Consider the following 17,074-nt stretch of genomic DNA (forward strand, 5'->3'; position numbering starts at 1 on the left):
TTTGTTTTTTTTTTTTGAGACGGAGTCTCGCTCTGTCGCCCAGGCTGGAGTGCAGTGGCGCGATCTCGGCTCACTGCAAGCTCCGCCTCCCAGGTTCACGCCATTCTCCTGCCTCAGCCTCTCCGAGTAGCTGGGACTACAGGCGCCCGCCACCACGCCCGGCTAATTTTTTTGTATTTTTAGTAGAGACGGGGTTTCACCCTGGTCTCGATCTCCTGACCTCGTGATCCGCCCGCCTCGGCCTCCCAAAGTGCTGGGATTACAAGCGTGAGCCTCCGCGCCCGGCCAGTTTTTTGTATTTTTAATAGAGACGGGGTTTCACCGTGTTAGCCAGGATGGTCTCGATCTCTTGACCTTGTGATCCACGAGCCTCAGCCTCCCAAAGCACTGGGATTACAGGCTTGAGACACTGCACCCAGCCCATCACCACCATTCTTTTCCAGAAGTTTTCATCTTCTCCAACTGAAACTATGTATCTCATGGTCTCTTGATACAAATAATTACAATACAAATTCCAGTTCACATGGCATTTCTTAGGATTTATTAAAGATTTCAGTAGATAGAAGTTTATGTCTCTTAAAGAGAGTTTAGAAAGATGACATTAAATCAATATCTTTAAACTCTTTGTAGAAACTCATTGTGAAACCTTGCTTGGAGTAATATGCTACAAATATATTTGTCCATATTCTTTCTTAAATATTTATTTATTTATTTATTTATTTATTTATTTATTTATTTGAGACAGAATCTTGCTCTGTCTCCCAAGCTGGAGTGCAGTGGCCCGATCTCGGCTGACTGCAACCTCTGCCCCCAGGTTCAAGCAATTCTCCTGCCTCTGCTTCCTGAGTAGCTGGAATTACAGGCGCACACTACCACATTCGGGTAATTTTTGGGTTTTTGTTTTGTTTTGTTTTTTAAGACGCAGTCTCGGTCTGTCGCCCAGGCTGGAATGCAATGGCACAATCTCGGCTGACTGCAACCTCTGCCTTCCAGCTTCAATTGATTCTCCTGCCCCAGCCTTCCAAGTAGCTGGGATTACAGGTGCCTGCCACCATGCCCAGCTAATTTTTGTATTTTTAGTAGAGATAGGGTTTCACTATGTTGGCTAGGCTGGTCTCCAACTCCTGACCTTGTGATCCGTCCACCTCGGCCTCCCAAAGTGATTTTTTTAATTTTCAGTAGAGATGGGGTTTTGCCATGTTGGCCAGGCTGGTCTCCAACTCTTGACCTCAAGTGATCTGTCCACTTCGGCCCCCCAAAATGCTGGGATTACAGGCCTCAGCCACCGTGCTCGGCCTTAAATCTTTTCTAAGCTTAAACAAAAGCACACTTGTTTTCTCCTTGTTAAGAAACTGATTCTGTCCACAAATTTTTTTTCTTTTTTTTTTTTTTTTGAGACGGAGTCTTGCTCTGTCGCCCAGGCTGGAGTGCAGTGGCGCAATCTCGGCTCACTGCAAGCTCCGCCTCCCGGGTTCACGCCATTCTCCTGCCTCAGCCTCTCCGAGTAGCTGGGACTACAGGCGCCCGCCACCACGCCCGGCTAATTTTTTTGTATTTTTTAGTAGAGACGGGGTTTCACTGTGGTCTCGATCTCCTGACCTCGTGATCCGCCCGCCTCGGCCTCCCAAAGTGCTGGGGTTACAAGCGTGAGCCACCACGCCCGGCCTAAATTTTTTTTCTTTTTTCTTTTTTTTTTATTTTATTTGAGACAGGGTCCCGCTTCATCGCCCAGGCTAGAGTGCAGTGGTGTGATCTTGGCTCACTGCAACCTCCGCCTCCTGGGTTCAAGAGATTCTCGTGCCTCAGCCTCCTGAGTAGCTGGGACTACAGGCACCCACCAGCACATCTGGCTATGTCCACACATTTTCTATTTGAGTCTATCTTTATAAAAGGGAATCCTCAGTGTATCTTCCTTGGTAACATTGACTTTGTAAAATGGAATTTTGTTTGTTAACATTGTTATTTTCATAGGGCTTATTTTTCTTGGAACATGCTATAAAACCAAAATATTTTGACAGAGAGCAAAGACAGTCAAGAGTTTTCATAATAACTTTAATCAGATTGCTAATACTGATGCTTAATAAAAGAAATATACGGCCAGGCACAGTGACTCATGCCTGTAATCCCAGCACTTTGGGAGGCCCAGGTGGGCAGATCACCTGAGGTCAGGAGTTTGAAACCAGCCTGGCCAACATGGTGAAACCCTGTCTCTACTAAACATACAAAAATTATCCAGACGTGGTGGCGCACACCTATAATCCCAGCTACTCAGGAGGCTGAGGCAAGAGAATCTGCTTGAACCTGGGAGGTCAAGATTGCAATGAGCCGAGATCGCACCACTGTACTCCAGCCTGGGTGACAGAGTGAGACTCCGTCTCAAAAAAATAAAATAAAATAAAAATAAAAAATAAAATGTTCCCTAAAATAAATTCCCTTTGCATTAGGAAAAACATAAATGACTTAGATAAATATCCATTTTTGTTTAATAAAATATATCAAAATGCTGGGCATGGTGACTCATACCTATAATCTCAGTACTTTGGGAGGCCAAGGCAGGAGGATTCCTTGAGGCCAGGAGTTTGAGACCAGCCTGGGCAACATGGTGAGCAATCCCTTCTGTATGAATTTTTTAAAAATTAGTACAGTGGCATGCACCTTTGTTTTCAGCTACTTGGGAGGCTGAGGTAGGAGAATCACTTTGAGCCATGTTCATACCATTGTACTGCAGCCTGGGCAACAGAGCAAGACCTTATCTCAGGAAAAAAATAGAAAAGAAAAAAAATACACACATATGCATAAATATTTTTCTGAATAAAACTAGAAATCAGATAAGTATCAGAGCAGTTTCTATTTAATATTCAGTAGTTTGTCTTTATTGAGAATATATAAGTAAGACTTTACTTTTGGCTCTTTCAGCTTTTATTTTATTTTATTTATTATTTTATTTTATTTTATTTTTTTTGCCCTTGTTGCCCAGGCTGGAGTGCAATGGCGCGATCTCAGCTCACTGCAACCTCCACCTCCCAGGTTCAAGCGATTCTCCTGCCTCAGCCTCCTGAGTAGCTGGGATTATGGGTGCACACCAGCACACCTAGCTCATTTTTTGTATTTTTAGTAGAGACGGGGTTTCACCATGGCCAGGCTGGTCTTGAACTTCTGACCTCAGGTGATCCGCCCACCTCCGCCTTCCAGAGTGCTGGGATTACAGGCGTGAGCCACCACGCCCAGCCTTTTTTTTGTTTTTAATAGAGATGAGGTCTCACTATGTTGCCCAGGCTGGTCTTGAACTCATGCACGTAAACAGTCCTCCCTCCCTCAGCCTCCCAAAGTGCTGAGATTACAGGTGTGAGCCACCATGCCTGGCCCCTCATTTCTCAATCATTTCCTGTGTATGGTTTTCCATAGTTATCAAAATGCCCTCACACTCTCTTAGAAAACAGAGTAAAGAAGTATAAAAACATTTTTGTCAGGGCATCTGGTTTTTTTTTTTTTTTTTTTTTTTATCTGGTTTTTTTTTTTTTTTTTTTTTGAGACGGAGTCTTGCTCTGTCACCCAGGCTGGAGTGCAGTGGCGCGATCTTGGCTCACTGCAAGCTCCGCCTCCCGGGTTCACACCATTCTCCTGGCTCAGCCTCCCCAGTAGCTGGGACTACAGGCGCCCGCCAACATGCCCGGCTAATTTTTTGTATTTTTAGTAGAGACAGGGTTTCACCGTGTTAGCCAGGATGGCCTCGATCTCCTGACCTCGTGATCCACCCGCCTCGGCCTCCCAAAGTGCTGGGATTACAGGCTTGAGCCACTGCACCCGGCCATCTGGTTTTTAATATATTGTAGAGTTGTCTTTTCTCTAAGGTCTAGTGTTGGTATACTCACTAGACCTTAAACCCATACCTGGCTGTGCCAGAAATTCTTCAACTTAGACATTTACTTCCGAGTCTTTTAATGAACACAACTATTATTAATATAATAAATTACTGTGCTAAATGTTTGGAGACTCAAATAATTATTTTATATTTATGTTCAGCACATAAATCCCTTTATAAGGAGGTTTGTTAAATATTAAGTGGATTATCTTGGAAGGACACACAATCTTTTATTCTGTGGATCTTTAAAACTTGTATTTCCTTACTCCTGAGAGAAGTGAATTGTCTGATTTGGAGCAGATGTGGGCAATCAGTTGATGCCTCACTTTTTTTATACTGGCTTGATAGATGCCTAGCTGGATAATAAGGGTCCAGCATTAGCCAGTGGATCCTGGACCATGGAGGACCAGGCCTGCATCCCAAATCCTGTGCTGTACCATCATGAAAAAGTGCTCACATGTAGCCTTGGTGCATATTCTTGGAAAGTAAATTAGTAACTGACGTTAACCCTAAAAATGTCCTTTGGAAACCAGAATCTTAGGGAAGTAATTGCATTGGGTAAACAGTTATTAGGCATGTATGTATCAGGCATTGCACTAAACTCTGCTAACACAGAAATGAAAGGAAACTCATCCAGTTTTCATGGAACTTATAGGCCAATGGGGAAGTCAGAAAAACCAAGTATACTCGTGTTGCTTAAGAAGGAGGATACGTTCTGAGAAATGCGTCGCTAGACAATTTCATTATCTTGCGAATATAAGAGTACACTTACACAAACCTAGATGATCTAGCCTACTGCAGACCCAAGCTATATGGTATAGCCTATTGTTCCCAGGCACGAGGCTGTGCAGCATGTTACTATACTGAATACTGTAGGCAACCATAACACAATGGTAAGCATTTGTGTGTCTAAACCTATTCACACACAGAAAAGGTACACTAACAATATAGTTTGTTGTTGTTTTTTTGTTTGTTTGTTTGTTTGTTTTTGAGACGAGTTTCGCTCTTGTTGCCCAGACTGGAGTGCAATGGCACGATCTCTGCTCACTGCAAACTCTGCCTCCCGGGTTCAAGTGATTCTCCTGCCTCAGCCTCCTGAGTAGCTGGGATTACAGGCATGTGCCACCACGCCCAGCTAATTTTGTATTTTTAGTAGAGACAAGGTTTCTCCATGTTGGTCAGGCTGGTCTCGAACTCCCGACCTCAGGTGATCCGCCTGCCTCAGCCTCCCAAAGTGCTGGGACTACAGACAAGAGCCACTGTGCCCAGCCATTAGAGTTTATCTTAATGAAATGTGGGCCCTATATGTATAGCTATTCTCTTGCTTGCTAAAATAATCATGGATGTCTTGATTTTCACGGATTTCTGTTTCCATTGCCAGATTCACCATTGTTGATGGTCATTCCTTTATAATAGATGACAAGTCATGGAGTTCTGGGAGTTTGGGAGCTGGTTAAGTTAAATGATTTTCAAGCTTTTTTCTTGCAGTTGAGTAAGAATTGAGCTACTCAGCTGAAGGGTGCGTGTGGGGAGAGGTGGGAGTGTGAAGAGTGCCTCCACCACTAGCTATCTGAGGCCTCCAAGACAGCTCCTGGATACCTTAAAGAATACTGGGTCCCAAAGTTAAACACTCACCTATGTGGTCTGTTAAGTTCATTAAGAAATGGGAAACAGGACCCAGAGGTTGGAGCTTCTTTGTCGTCACGTGATTAGTCAATGTCAGTATCCAAAACAAGCCCTGTGACTTCCAAATTCAGTGTCCTTGCCCTGTGTCTCCAGCCTCTGTAAAGCCTTGCCAGAAATTCTCCCCAGCCCCCTTCATGGTTGGTCACTCTTTCCCCCATGTTATAGCACATTTTTTTGCCAGCTGGATTGCTTAGTATATTAGGCTTATTTCTTTTTTTAATACTTTAAGTTCTGGCCTTCCCTAGCCCCCACCCCCGCCCCCCCCCCCAACAGGCCCTGGTGTGTGATGTTCCCCTCCCTGTTCTCATTGTTCAGCTACCACTTATGAGTGAGAACATGCAGTATTTGGTTTTCTGTTCCTGTGTTAGTTTGCTGAGAATGATGGTTTCCAGCTTCATCCATGTCCCCACAAAGGATATGAACTCATTCTTTTTTATGGCTGCTGTTAGGCTTATTTCTGCCCCACCTCATTCCTACCTCAAATAGGAATTAAAGCAGTTTAAAGACCTTCAAATTCTTCATTTCATGAGATGAACCCGGGTCGTTTATTGCCTATGTTAATTGTCGTCTTTTCCAACTTTGGGAATTTTTTTTTTTTTTGAGACAGAGTTTCGCTCTTGTTGCTCGGACTGGAGTGCAGTGGCACAATCGTGGCTCACAGCAACCTCTGCCTCCCAGGTTCAAGCGATTCAGATTCAAGCCTCCTCACCTCCCAGATTCAAGCAATTCTCCTGCCTCAGCCTCCCAAGTAGCTGGGACCACAGGCCCAAGCCACCATATCCAGCTAATTTTTTGTGTTTTTTGTAGAGATGGGGTTTTGCCATGTTGCCCAGGCTGGTCTCCAACTCCTGAGCTCAACCGATCCACCTGCCTCAGTCTCCCAAAGTGCTGGAATTATAAGCCACCGTGCCCAGCTGGGAATTTTTATTTATTTTTATTTTTTGAGACGGAATCTCCCTCTGTCACCCAGGCTGGAGTGCAGTGGCGTGATCTTACCTCACTGCAACCTCTGCCTCCCAGATTCAACCAATTCTCCTGCCTTAGCCTCCTGAGTAGCTGAGATTGCAGGCGTGCGCCACCACACCTGGCTGAGTTCTGTATTTTTAGCAGAGACGGGGTTTCACCATATTGGCCAGACTTGTCTCGAACTCCTGACCTTAGGTGATCCACTCACCTCAGCCTCCCAAAGTGGTGGGATTACAGGCGTGAGCCACTATGCCCGGCCAAATTTTTAAATTTCTAAGTTTTTCTTGTAATAATTTGCCTTACTCTTTTCCACCCACTCCTCCTTGCTTTTAGGAGGCCCTAGCTGATGACAAAATAAATGAAGAAATGCTTGGTTGAATAATAACTAAAAAACTTAAAGCCAATCATGCTGAGTTTGACAGCTTCTTTTCTCCCCAAATGGATATAATTGTGAAAATATTGTCATGTTTTCTTCTAGCAAAACGTCATATTATTTCACAAAAAGCCCAGCGATTTCACCTGAAGAAGCTTGGGAACTCCTGCCAAAAATTGTAGCACTTCTCACATTGCAATGGTAATGAATTGTTGCATGTCTGTCTTCCAAAAGAAAGTGAGTTCCTTCAAAACGGGAACCGTGCCAGAAGGTGAAGTCTTGCAGTTTTAAAATTTAACAGCACAGAACAATTACAATATAGTAAAAAGAATGAGATGAGAATACTTTATATCCTTACCGACATGAATCGTTATTTGCCCTGCATAAGTGGCTATCCATGGCATAACTTTTTGATGATGACGCCCATTGGAAAACTGTTTGCTGAAACACAATAGTTCACTTTTCAGCCTTGCTTCTTCTGTTCTACAAAATGTGAAGGATTTTTAAATTTGTTATTACATTTATGTCATACTATTTTATGTTCCCACCCCCTAGCATAGTACCTGGTGCTAATGTTTGTTAAATGAATAATGAATATTCTTTACGCCCATCGAATAGCTTTATTAGAGATAGGAATTAAAGAATTAGCCTTTCTAATTCCCTAAGCTGTTCTTCAACGGTAGAAAACAAAAGGAGGCACAGGAGAAAACTGTATAAACAATTTAAGTATCTGTCCTCCTTCGTTCTTCCTTTCTCCTATCCTCCCTCTTTCTGAATACTCTGATCCTATAATCTCTGCTGATGAACTCATATAACCCCTTCAAGAGATTTGGTTCAAGACCTTACAAATGACTATGGGGCCAAAATCGAGTAACCGGGACTGGATTTAACTTCCTGTGTAAAAATGGTGAAAATCAGACACAATATATGAAATAATGGTATTTTAGATATTAGATATCAGGCAGCACAGGACAGTGACTCCTGAGAGGACAAAACAAATGAGATGAGCCCTGTAACCAACCCAGCTTACTGTCAAGAGTGTTTCCTTACCATAGCTCAGGGGTGGAGGAACCCACAGGAAGGCTGATAATCTTCCTGAATTGAGCTGATGTCTCTGAGAGATTAAAATGGTCTAAGTTCGCCCGGGCGCGGTGGCTCACACCTGTAATCCCAGCACTTTGGGAGGCCAAGGCAGGCGGATCACGAGCTCAAGAGATGAGACCATCCTGGCCAACATGATAAAACCCCGTCCCTACTAAAAATACAAAAATTAGCTGGGCATGGTGGCACGTGCCTGTAATCCCAGCTACTCCCAAGGCTGAGGCAGGAGAATCCCTTGAACCCGGGAGGCGGCTGTTGCAGTGAGCCGAGATTGCGCCACTGCACTCCAGCCTGCCGACAGAGCAAGACTCCAACTCAAAAAATAAAAAATTAAAAAAAAAAAATGGCCTACGTTCCCAGGGCAGAGTACCAGAGAGAGAGAGGGCACTACACTACACTCCACTATCTGGAGATCTACAGAGTCGTTCTCAAGTTTTCAGCTGATAACTGATGTGTTTAAGAAAACTTCCTAAGTTCTGAGAAGAAGCACTACTTGGAGCTCACATAAGGCAGAGAATAGTTTGTGTTCCCATCTGCAAGAGTACAAAAATCCTTGTAATTCATAGAATATCAAATGAAGTACTCAGAAGGGTATTTATTGCCTCACTGTAGGGCAAAATCAATCCTAAAGATTGACAAAGCTTAAAAGCAAGCCTTAAAAGGATCAGACAGTTTGTAAAGAAACTTTGTAAAGTAACTTAACTGTGTCCTAGACAAAGCTCAAAAATATCCAACAGCTGATAATGTAAAATTAACAATGTCTGACATCCAATAAAAAAATGACCAGGCATGCAAAGAAGCAGAAAATACCACCCTTAATTGGGACCAACAATAACAACAAAGTCAATCAATAGAAACAGACACAGAAATTATACAAATGATAGAATTAATCATTTTTTGTTGGCCAGGTGAGGTGGCTTATGCCTGTAATCCTAACACTTTGTGTGGCGGAGGCAGGTGGATCGCTTGAGGCCAGGAGTATGAGACCAGCCTGGGCAACATGGTGAAACCCTGTATCTACAAAAAATACAAAAATTAGCTAGCCATGGAGCTCATGCCTGTAATCCCATTACGTTGGGAGGCTGAGGCAGGAGGATCACTTGAGACCAGGGGTTCAAGACCACCCTGGGCAACACAGTGAGACCCTGCCTCTTCAAAAAAAATTTTTTTAAGTTGTTGTTTTTTTTTTTTTTTTTTTTTTGAGATGGAGTCTGGCTCTTTCGCCCAGGCTGGAGTGCAGTGGCGCGATCTCGGCTCACTGCAAGCTCCACCTCCCAGGTTCACGCCATTCTCCTGCCTCAGCCTCTCGAATAGCTGGGACTACAGGCGCCCGCCGCCTCGCCCGGCTAAAGTTGTTACTATCTTATATAAGTTCAAGAAAATAGTGGAAAGATTAAACAAATAATGGCATGGAATCTCATCTTGGGCCAAGACAACAAAGCAAAAAAAATTTTTAAATAATAATGACATGGAGTATATTAAAAAGACCCAAATTGAACTTCTGGAGATGAAAACTACAATGTTTTAAAATAAAAGTGCACCAAATGGGATTAACAGAAGATTAGAGACTGCAGAAGAAAAGATTTATGAACTTGAAGACATATGAATAGAAGCTATCCTAAATGAAAGCCAGAAAGATTAAAATACTAAAAAAGGCCAGGCATGGTGGCTCACACCTGTAATCCCAGCACTTTAGGAGGCCAAGGCAGGAGGATCGCTTGAGCCCAGGAGTTCAGGACCAGCCTCCTGGACAACATAGTAAAACCCTGTCTCTACAGAAAATACAGAAATTAGCTGGGCATGATGGCAAGTGCCTGTGGTCCCAGCTACTCAAGAGGCTGGGGTGGGAGGATCACCTGAGCCCAGGAGGTCGAGGCTGCAGTGAGCTGTGATCCTGCCACTGCACTGCTGCTTGGGCAGTAGAGCAAAACCCTGTCTCAAGAAAATTAATAAATTAAATTAAAAATAAAAGACTGAAAGAAAATACAGCATCATTGAGCTGTGGGACACTTCAAATAGTCTAATGATGTAATTGTAGTCCCCAAAGAAGAGGGAGGGGCATAAAATATTTGAAAAAATTAATGGCTGAAATTTTTCTAAATTGGAGGGAAACTATAAACCTGCCGATTCTAGAAGCTTAGTGAACCCTAACCACTGGAAGCATGAAGAGAACTACACCAAGGCTTTTCATAATCAGATTGCTTAAAACCAGTGGTAAAGAGAAAAATATTTAAAGTGTCCAGAGGAAAAAATGACATATTATGAAAAAAAGAAAGATAAGAATGATGGCAGACTTTTCTTTGGAAATAATGCAAATGAGAAACAGTACATCAATATCTTTAAAGAACTGAAAGGAAAAAAACCCTGTCAATCTTGAACAATATGCCCAGTGAAAATATATTTCAAAAACGAAGGCAAGATAAACACTTTTTTAGGGGGTGGGGATGGAATCTCTGTCTGTCTCCCAGGCTGGAATGCAGTCACACAACCACGACTCACTGCAACCTCAACCTCCCCAGGCTCAGGTGGTCCTTCCACCTCAGCCTCCCGAGCAGCTGGGATTACGGGTGCGCACCACCATGCCCAGCTAAATTTTTTATTTTTTGTAGAGATGGGGTTTTTCCATGTTGCCCAGGAGGGTCTCAAACTCCTGGACTCAAGCAATCCGCCCACTTCAGCCTCCCAAAGTGCTAGGATTACAGGCGTGAGCCACCGTGCCCATCTCACACTCTTTAAAGACATATCAAAACTGAAAGAATTCATCAGCAAAGACCTGCACTACAAAAAAATATTAAAGGATTCCTTTCAGGAGAAGGAAAATGATACCAGATGGAAATCTGGATTTACTTAAGAGAATGAAGAACGCTAGAAGTAGTAAATATGTCAGTAAAAATAAAGTGACTGCCGTTCATTTTACCTTCAATAGGGCAGGGAGTAAAAATGTGATTTTGAAGACTGCAACTATTCCGTAGTTCATGTCTGGTTAAAGTCTCTCAATAATTTGCTAACCTCAGCACCTTTTAGAGGTAAATTTGTTTGTATTAGGAAGTTATGACTCATGTTATAGCAACTTACTACACGCAAAGCAAATGTCAGTAGTTTTTGGTAAGGTATCTCATATTGGCTCTCGGTGGGTGTTTTGTTTTGTTTTGTTTTGTTTTGTTTTGTTTTGTTTTGTTTTGTTTTGTTTTGTTTTGTTTTGAGACAGGGTCTCACTTTGTCACCCAGGCTGGAGTGCAGTGGCGTGATCTCAGCTGACTGTAGTCTCGACCCCCTGAGTTGAAGCCATCTTCACTTGGCTATATACATACACATATGTATATGTATATATATATATATATTAGATGAAGTCTCGGTCTGTTACCCAGGTTGGAGTTCAGTGGCGCGATCTTGGCTCACTGCAGCCTCCGCCTCCCAGGTTCAAGCGATTCTCCTTCCTGCCTTAGTCTCCCGAGTAGCTGGGGTTACAGGCATGCGCCACCATGGTCGGCTAATTCTTGTATTTTTAATAGAACGGGGTTTCACCTTGTTGGCCAGGCTGGTCTTGAACTCCTGACCTCAGGTGATCTGCCTACCTCAGCCACTAGGCTATATTTTTGAAAGAAGAAAAAGAACAGAGAAGCAGATAAAGGAGGGAACAAAAACATTTGTAATAGTGGCCACATACCAAATTTCAGTTTGTGCAGTCTTTGAAATCCTGTTTTATTACTTTTTTTTTCTTTTTTTTTTTGAGACAGGGTCTCACTCTATCACCCAGGCTGGAATGCAGTGGTGCGATCTCAGCTCACTGCAACTTCCACCTCCTGGTTCAAGAGATTCTCATGCCTCGGCCCCCATAGTAGCTGGGATTACAGGCACGCACCACCACGCCCGGCTCATTTTTTTGTATTTTTAGTAGAGACAGAGTTTCACCATGTTGGCCAGGCTGTTTTATGACTCTTAAGGGTGAAGTTTGGTTTTCTTCCATTGCTACTGATCAGAATATCTTTTTTTTTTTCTGTTTTTTTTGAGATGGAGTCTCACTCTGTTGCCCAGGCTAGAGTGCAGTGGGGCGATATTGGCTCACTGCAACCCCAATCTCCTGGGTTCAAGCAGTTCTCCTGCCTCATCCTCCTGAGTAGCTGGGATTACAGGCATCCACCACCACATACAGCTAATTTTTTTGTATTTTCAGTAAAGACAGGGTTTCACCATGTTGGCCAGGTTGGTCTCGAACTCTTGACCTCAGGTGATCCGCCCATCCTGGCCTCCCAAATTTGGGATTGCAGGCGTGAGCCACCATGCCCAGCCCAAAATATCTTAAATAGGCAAAACTGATTTGCTGAACTAGGTTTCCTGAAATATCTGTTCTTGCAACCAGTTATGTTTCTTAATGAGACCTTAGATTTTCTCCCTCTGTGTGAAAAAAAAAATTAATAGTTTGTTATATCTCTAACTTGGAGGTCTTTGAAGTTTTGCTGTGAGCTTAATTAAATTCAGACTGTTTTTAAGATACGGTATTTCTTGGCGGGGCACGGTGGCTCCTGCCTGTAATCCCAGCACTTTGGGAGCCTGAGGTGGGTGGATCACCTGAGGTCGGGAGTTCGAGACCAGCCTGACCAACATGGAGAAACCCTGTCTCTACTAAAAATACGAAATTAGCCAGGCGTGGTGGTGTGGGCTTGTAATCCTATCTCGGGAGGCTGAGGTAGGACAGTCACTTGAACCCGGTAAGCAGAGGTTATGGTAAGCCGAGATTGCACCATTGCACTCTAGACTGGGCAACAAGAGAGAAACTCTGTCTCAAAAAAAAAAAAAGAAAAAAGATACAGTATTTCTTTTAAGACAGCTGATGTGGCTTATTCTCCAGGCCAGTAGGCTGCTTTAAAATGTCCTAAGGGCTAGGCATGGCAATTGTAATCCTAGCACTTTAGGAGACCAAGGTGGAGGATCACTTAAGTGCAGCAGTTCGAGACCAGCATGGGCAACATAGTGAGACCTTGTCCCTCCCAAAAAAAAATTAAAAAAAAAAAAGTTCCAAGTATTTAGCTGCACACTGTAACATACACCTGTAATCCTAGCTACTCAGAAGACTGAAAGGGGAGGATTGCTTGGGCCCAAGAGTTCAAAGCCAGGCTGGGCAACATAATGAAACCCTGTCTCTTCAAAAAAAAAAAAAAAAGTTCTGAGTATTTGGTATATTTGGTAAACTTAAGGAGAGTGAGCCTTACTTGAGGTTCTTTTTAAATTTTATTTTATTTTTGAGATAGGGTTTGGTAGTTTTGCCCGGGCTGGAGTGCAGTGGCAAGATCACGGCTCACTGCAGCCTTCATGTCCTGGGCTCAAGTCATCCTCCGACCTCAGCCTACCAAGTAGCTGGGACTAAAGGCAAGCGCCACCACACCCGGCTAAACTGACTTGAGGTTCTTGTACTTCAAGGACCATTTCGTGTCCTTCTTCTCCTTGTTTTATTAATTGTATTTCTTTTTTGATTAGATCTTACATGCATGTGGCACAAATTTCAAAAGGTACAGAAGGACATATAAATAAAGAGTATCAGCCGGGCATGGTGGCTCACGCCTGTAATCCCAGCACTTTGGGAGGCCGAGGCGGGCAGATCACGAGGTCAGGAGGTCGAGACCGTCCTGGCTAACATGGTGAAACCCTGTCTCTACTAAAAATACAAAAAATTAGCCGGGCATGGTGGCGGGCGCCTGTAGTCCCAGCTACTCGGGAGGCTGAGGCAGGAGAATGGCATGAACCCGGGAGGCTGAGCTTGCAGTGAGCCGAGATTGCACCACTGCACTCCAGCCTGGGCGACAGAGCGAGGCTCCATCTCAAAAAAAAAAAAAAGAGTATATCTTCCTCTGTTCCCCAGTCACCCTGTTTTCTTCCCAGAAGCAACTAGTGTTACTGGTTACCAGTGCTTCGTTTTAGGTTCTATACATTTACACACACACATCATTTATGTGTGTGTGTGTGTGTGTGTGTGTGTGTGTATTTCCCCCACACACACATTTGGGAACATAATGTACATACTATTCTGCACCTTTCTTTTTTAATTGACCGTATATCCTTCCAAGTCAGTATGATTAAAACTACCTCATTAGTTTTAATGACTGCAGGGTATTCCACTATGTAGGTAAACCATAATTGATTTAACCAGGACATTTAGTCATGGACATTTAGGGTTTTTAAGAGAGTTTTTAAAATTAAGATATAATTTACTTACCATAAAATGCACCCTTTTAAAGTACATAACTCAGTAGTTTAATATAAGAACTCTTTTTTTTTTTTTTTTTTTTTAAGAGGCAGAGTCTGGCTCTCTCACTGTGGCTGGAGTGCAGTGGTGTAATCATAGCTCACTGCAGCCTTGACCTCCTAGGCTCAAGCAAACAATCCTCCCATCTCAGCCTCCCAAGTAGCTGGAACTACAGGTGTGCATCACCACACTCAACTAATTTTTAAATGTTTTGTAGAGATGGGGTCTCACTACATTGCCAAGCAGGTTCAAGAACATTTTTACTGCCCCAGAAAGAAACCCCATACCCATGACATCTAGGGTTTTGCAGTCCTTTGCTAAAACCAATTAATACTAAAATAATAATAATAATAATACTGTCCTGGATATTCTTATACACATATCATTTGGCACATGTGAAAGAATACCCACGTGACTGCTGGTTATGGTGGCACATACCTGTAGGCCCAGCTACTTAGGGGGTTAAGGATCTCTTGAGCCCAGAAGTTCAAGTCCAGCCTGGGCAACATAGAGAGACCCCATCTCTAAAAAAAAAAAAAAAAAAAAAAAAATTGAGTAAAAAAGAATATCTGCAGTACAAATACCTGGAAATGGATTTGCTTGGTAAGCTGATCTGTGCACTTAAGATTTTGAAAGACATTGCTAAATTGCGCTCACTAGAGGTTACATGAGTCTGTATCCTGTCGGTGTATAAAAGTTCCTATTTCCCCACTCCCTGCTAGCATAATCCTTCATCCAACTTTTTTATCTTTGCCAATCTGACAGGACATGTAGTATCTCACTACAATATTAATTTATATTTCTCTTATTGTAAGTAAAGTTGATTATTTTATATGCTTAAGAGCTAGTTGTATTTCCTTTTCTGTGAATTGATTGCTCATAAACTGATTAAATCTTTGACTAATATTCTGGATGGATCCTGATAAAAAAATTTTCCTTATTTATAAGAGCTCTTTATGTATTAGGGAGAAAAGCCCTGATACCCTGATAAAAAAATTTTCCTTGTTTATAGGAGCTCTTTATGTGTTAGGGAGGAAAGCCCTCTGGGTATGAAGTGGAGGTATTTTTCCCAGTTATTTTTGTTTATTTGTTTTAGTCTTTGACTTTGCTTATGATGTGTTTTTCTTTTATCATGCAGAAGCTTTGCATTTTATGTTGTTGAGTTTGTCAGTCTTTTATGACTTGTGTGTCTTATGACATCCTTAGACTTTCCTCACTCCAAGATTGTTAAAAAAAAAAAAATTCTCCCATGTGTTATTCTATTACTTTAAGGTTCTTTCTCCCTCCACCATTTAACTCCTAGATCCATCTAGAATTTATTTTTGTGTAAGATATGAGGTGTGAATCTACCTTATTTTCCCCATGTGGTTAACAACTTTTCCCCACCAGTTTGAAATGTCATTTTTACCCTGTGTCCTCTTTTTTTTTTTTTTTTTTTTTGAGACAGAGTCTCGCTCTGTCGCCCAGGCTGGAGTGCAGTGGTGCAATCTCGGCTCACTGCAACCTCTGCCTCCCGGGTTCTCGCCGTTCTCCTGCCTCAGCTTCCCGAGTAGCTGGGACTACAGGTCGTGGGCCCGGCTAATTTTTTGTATTTTTAGTAGAGACAGGGTTTCACTGTGTTAGCCAGGATGGTCTCGATCTCCTGACCTCGTGATCCACCCGCCTCGGCCTCCCAAAGTGCTGGGATTACAGGCGTGAGCCACCACGCCTGGCTTGTCCTCTTGATTAAAAGCTATTATTTAAGATGTTTGTTGGTGCAATTCAGAACAATTTTAAATATTAGCTTTAATTTTTTAAGAGAGGTAGTCAGGTGTTCAGGACAGTGATTTCTGAACTCTTGGGGTGCCTACAGCCCCCTTCCCTCCACGACAAATCCCACTGTCGAGTGCTGCTATTTACAGAGGGGAAGACGTCTTGCTCACGTCTGTTGGGCCAAGAAATAGTTTCCAATCACTCATCCAGGGATTTCCCCTTAGCCTCATAAAATCCACCTGGGGTCAGCCCCCCATCTAGGGATTCCAGGGTTGTTACTTGAATGTGAAAAGAGCCTCAACAGGAGTCCAGAAGTAAAGGGAGAATCTTTCCAGAGAAAACAAAATTCTTCACTTTTGGGTCATTAGTGACTGATCTTCAGATTACCTTCTCATTTTATTTTTTCTTATTTTTATTTTTAATTTTATTTTTTGAGACAGAATCTCGCTCTGTCACCCAGGCTGGAGTGCAGTGGCGTGATCTCAGCTCACTGCAACCTCTGCCTCCCAGGTTCAAGCAATTCTCCTGCCTCAGCCTCCCGAGTAGCTGGGACTACAGGCATGTGCCACCATGCCTGGCTAATTTTTTGTATTTTTAGTAGAGACGGGTTTCACCGTGTTGGCCAGGCTGGTCTTGAACTCCTGACCTCAGGTGATCCACCCACCTCGGCCTCCCAAAGTGCTGGGATTACAGGCATGTGCCACCACACCTGGCCTATCTTCTCATTTTAAAATCATAGACAATTTTTACAATTTTGCTTTGGTAAATTTACTTTGATGGACGATAGGTCATCTGGTGAAAGGAACCCCTGGATTAGGCTATATTATGACTACATTTTGGCATTATTTGAAGCTAGAGAATACAGGGCTAAGGGTCATCTCTTTTAATTTGAAACTGTTTACGGTGAGAAAAGAGTGTGGGCCTTTAAAAAGTAGAATTCTCAGGGTACCCCTGACTGTAAAGGCTCCTAGAGTTGTACCTACTGGGACCAGAGGAGAAGGCCTGTATGGCAGTTCGGGATGCTGCTGATAGGGTAGATATCCCCAGGGAGGCTTCTTTCAAGCCAAGTGTTGGACTCCCTGTTTTGTTTGGT

The 17,074-nt window shown here is 43.0% G+C and overlaps 1 protein-coding gene across 4 annotated transcripts in view; it reads left to right on the forward strand.

The window, feature by feature from the left end:
* BICRAL (BICRA like chromatin remodeling complex associated protein) overlaps positions 1 to 17,074 on the forward strand; it is a 124,756-nt gene that overhangs the window by 59,792 nt on the left and 47,890 nt on the right. For 3 of the 4 annotated variants that reach the window (XM_058432030.1, XM_058432029.1, XM_058432028.1), the window contains one exon: positions 6,993 to 7,088. The exons of the other annotated variant lie outside the window; for it this stretch is intronic. The gene's annotated coding sequence lies outside the window, so the exon portion shown is untranslated. The remainder of the gene's footprint in view (positions 1 to 6,992; positions 7,089 to 17,074) is intronic. 4 annotated transcript variants of the gene reach the window in all.

Source organism: Hylobates moloch, unplaced genomic scaffold, assembly GCF_009828535.3.
Source record: "Hylobates moloch isolate HMO894 unplaced genomic scaffold, HMol_V3 SCAFFOLD_20, whole genome shotgun sequence".
In the NCBI taxonomy this organism is placed as follows: Eukaryota; Metazoa; Chordata; class Mammalia; order Primates; family Hylobatidae; genus Hylobates; species Hylobates moloch.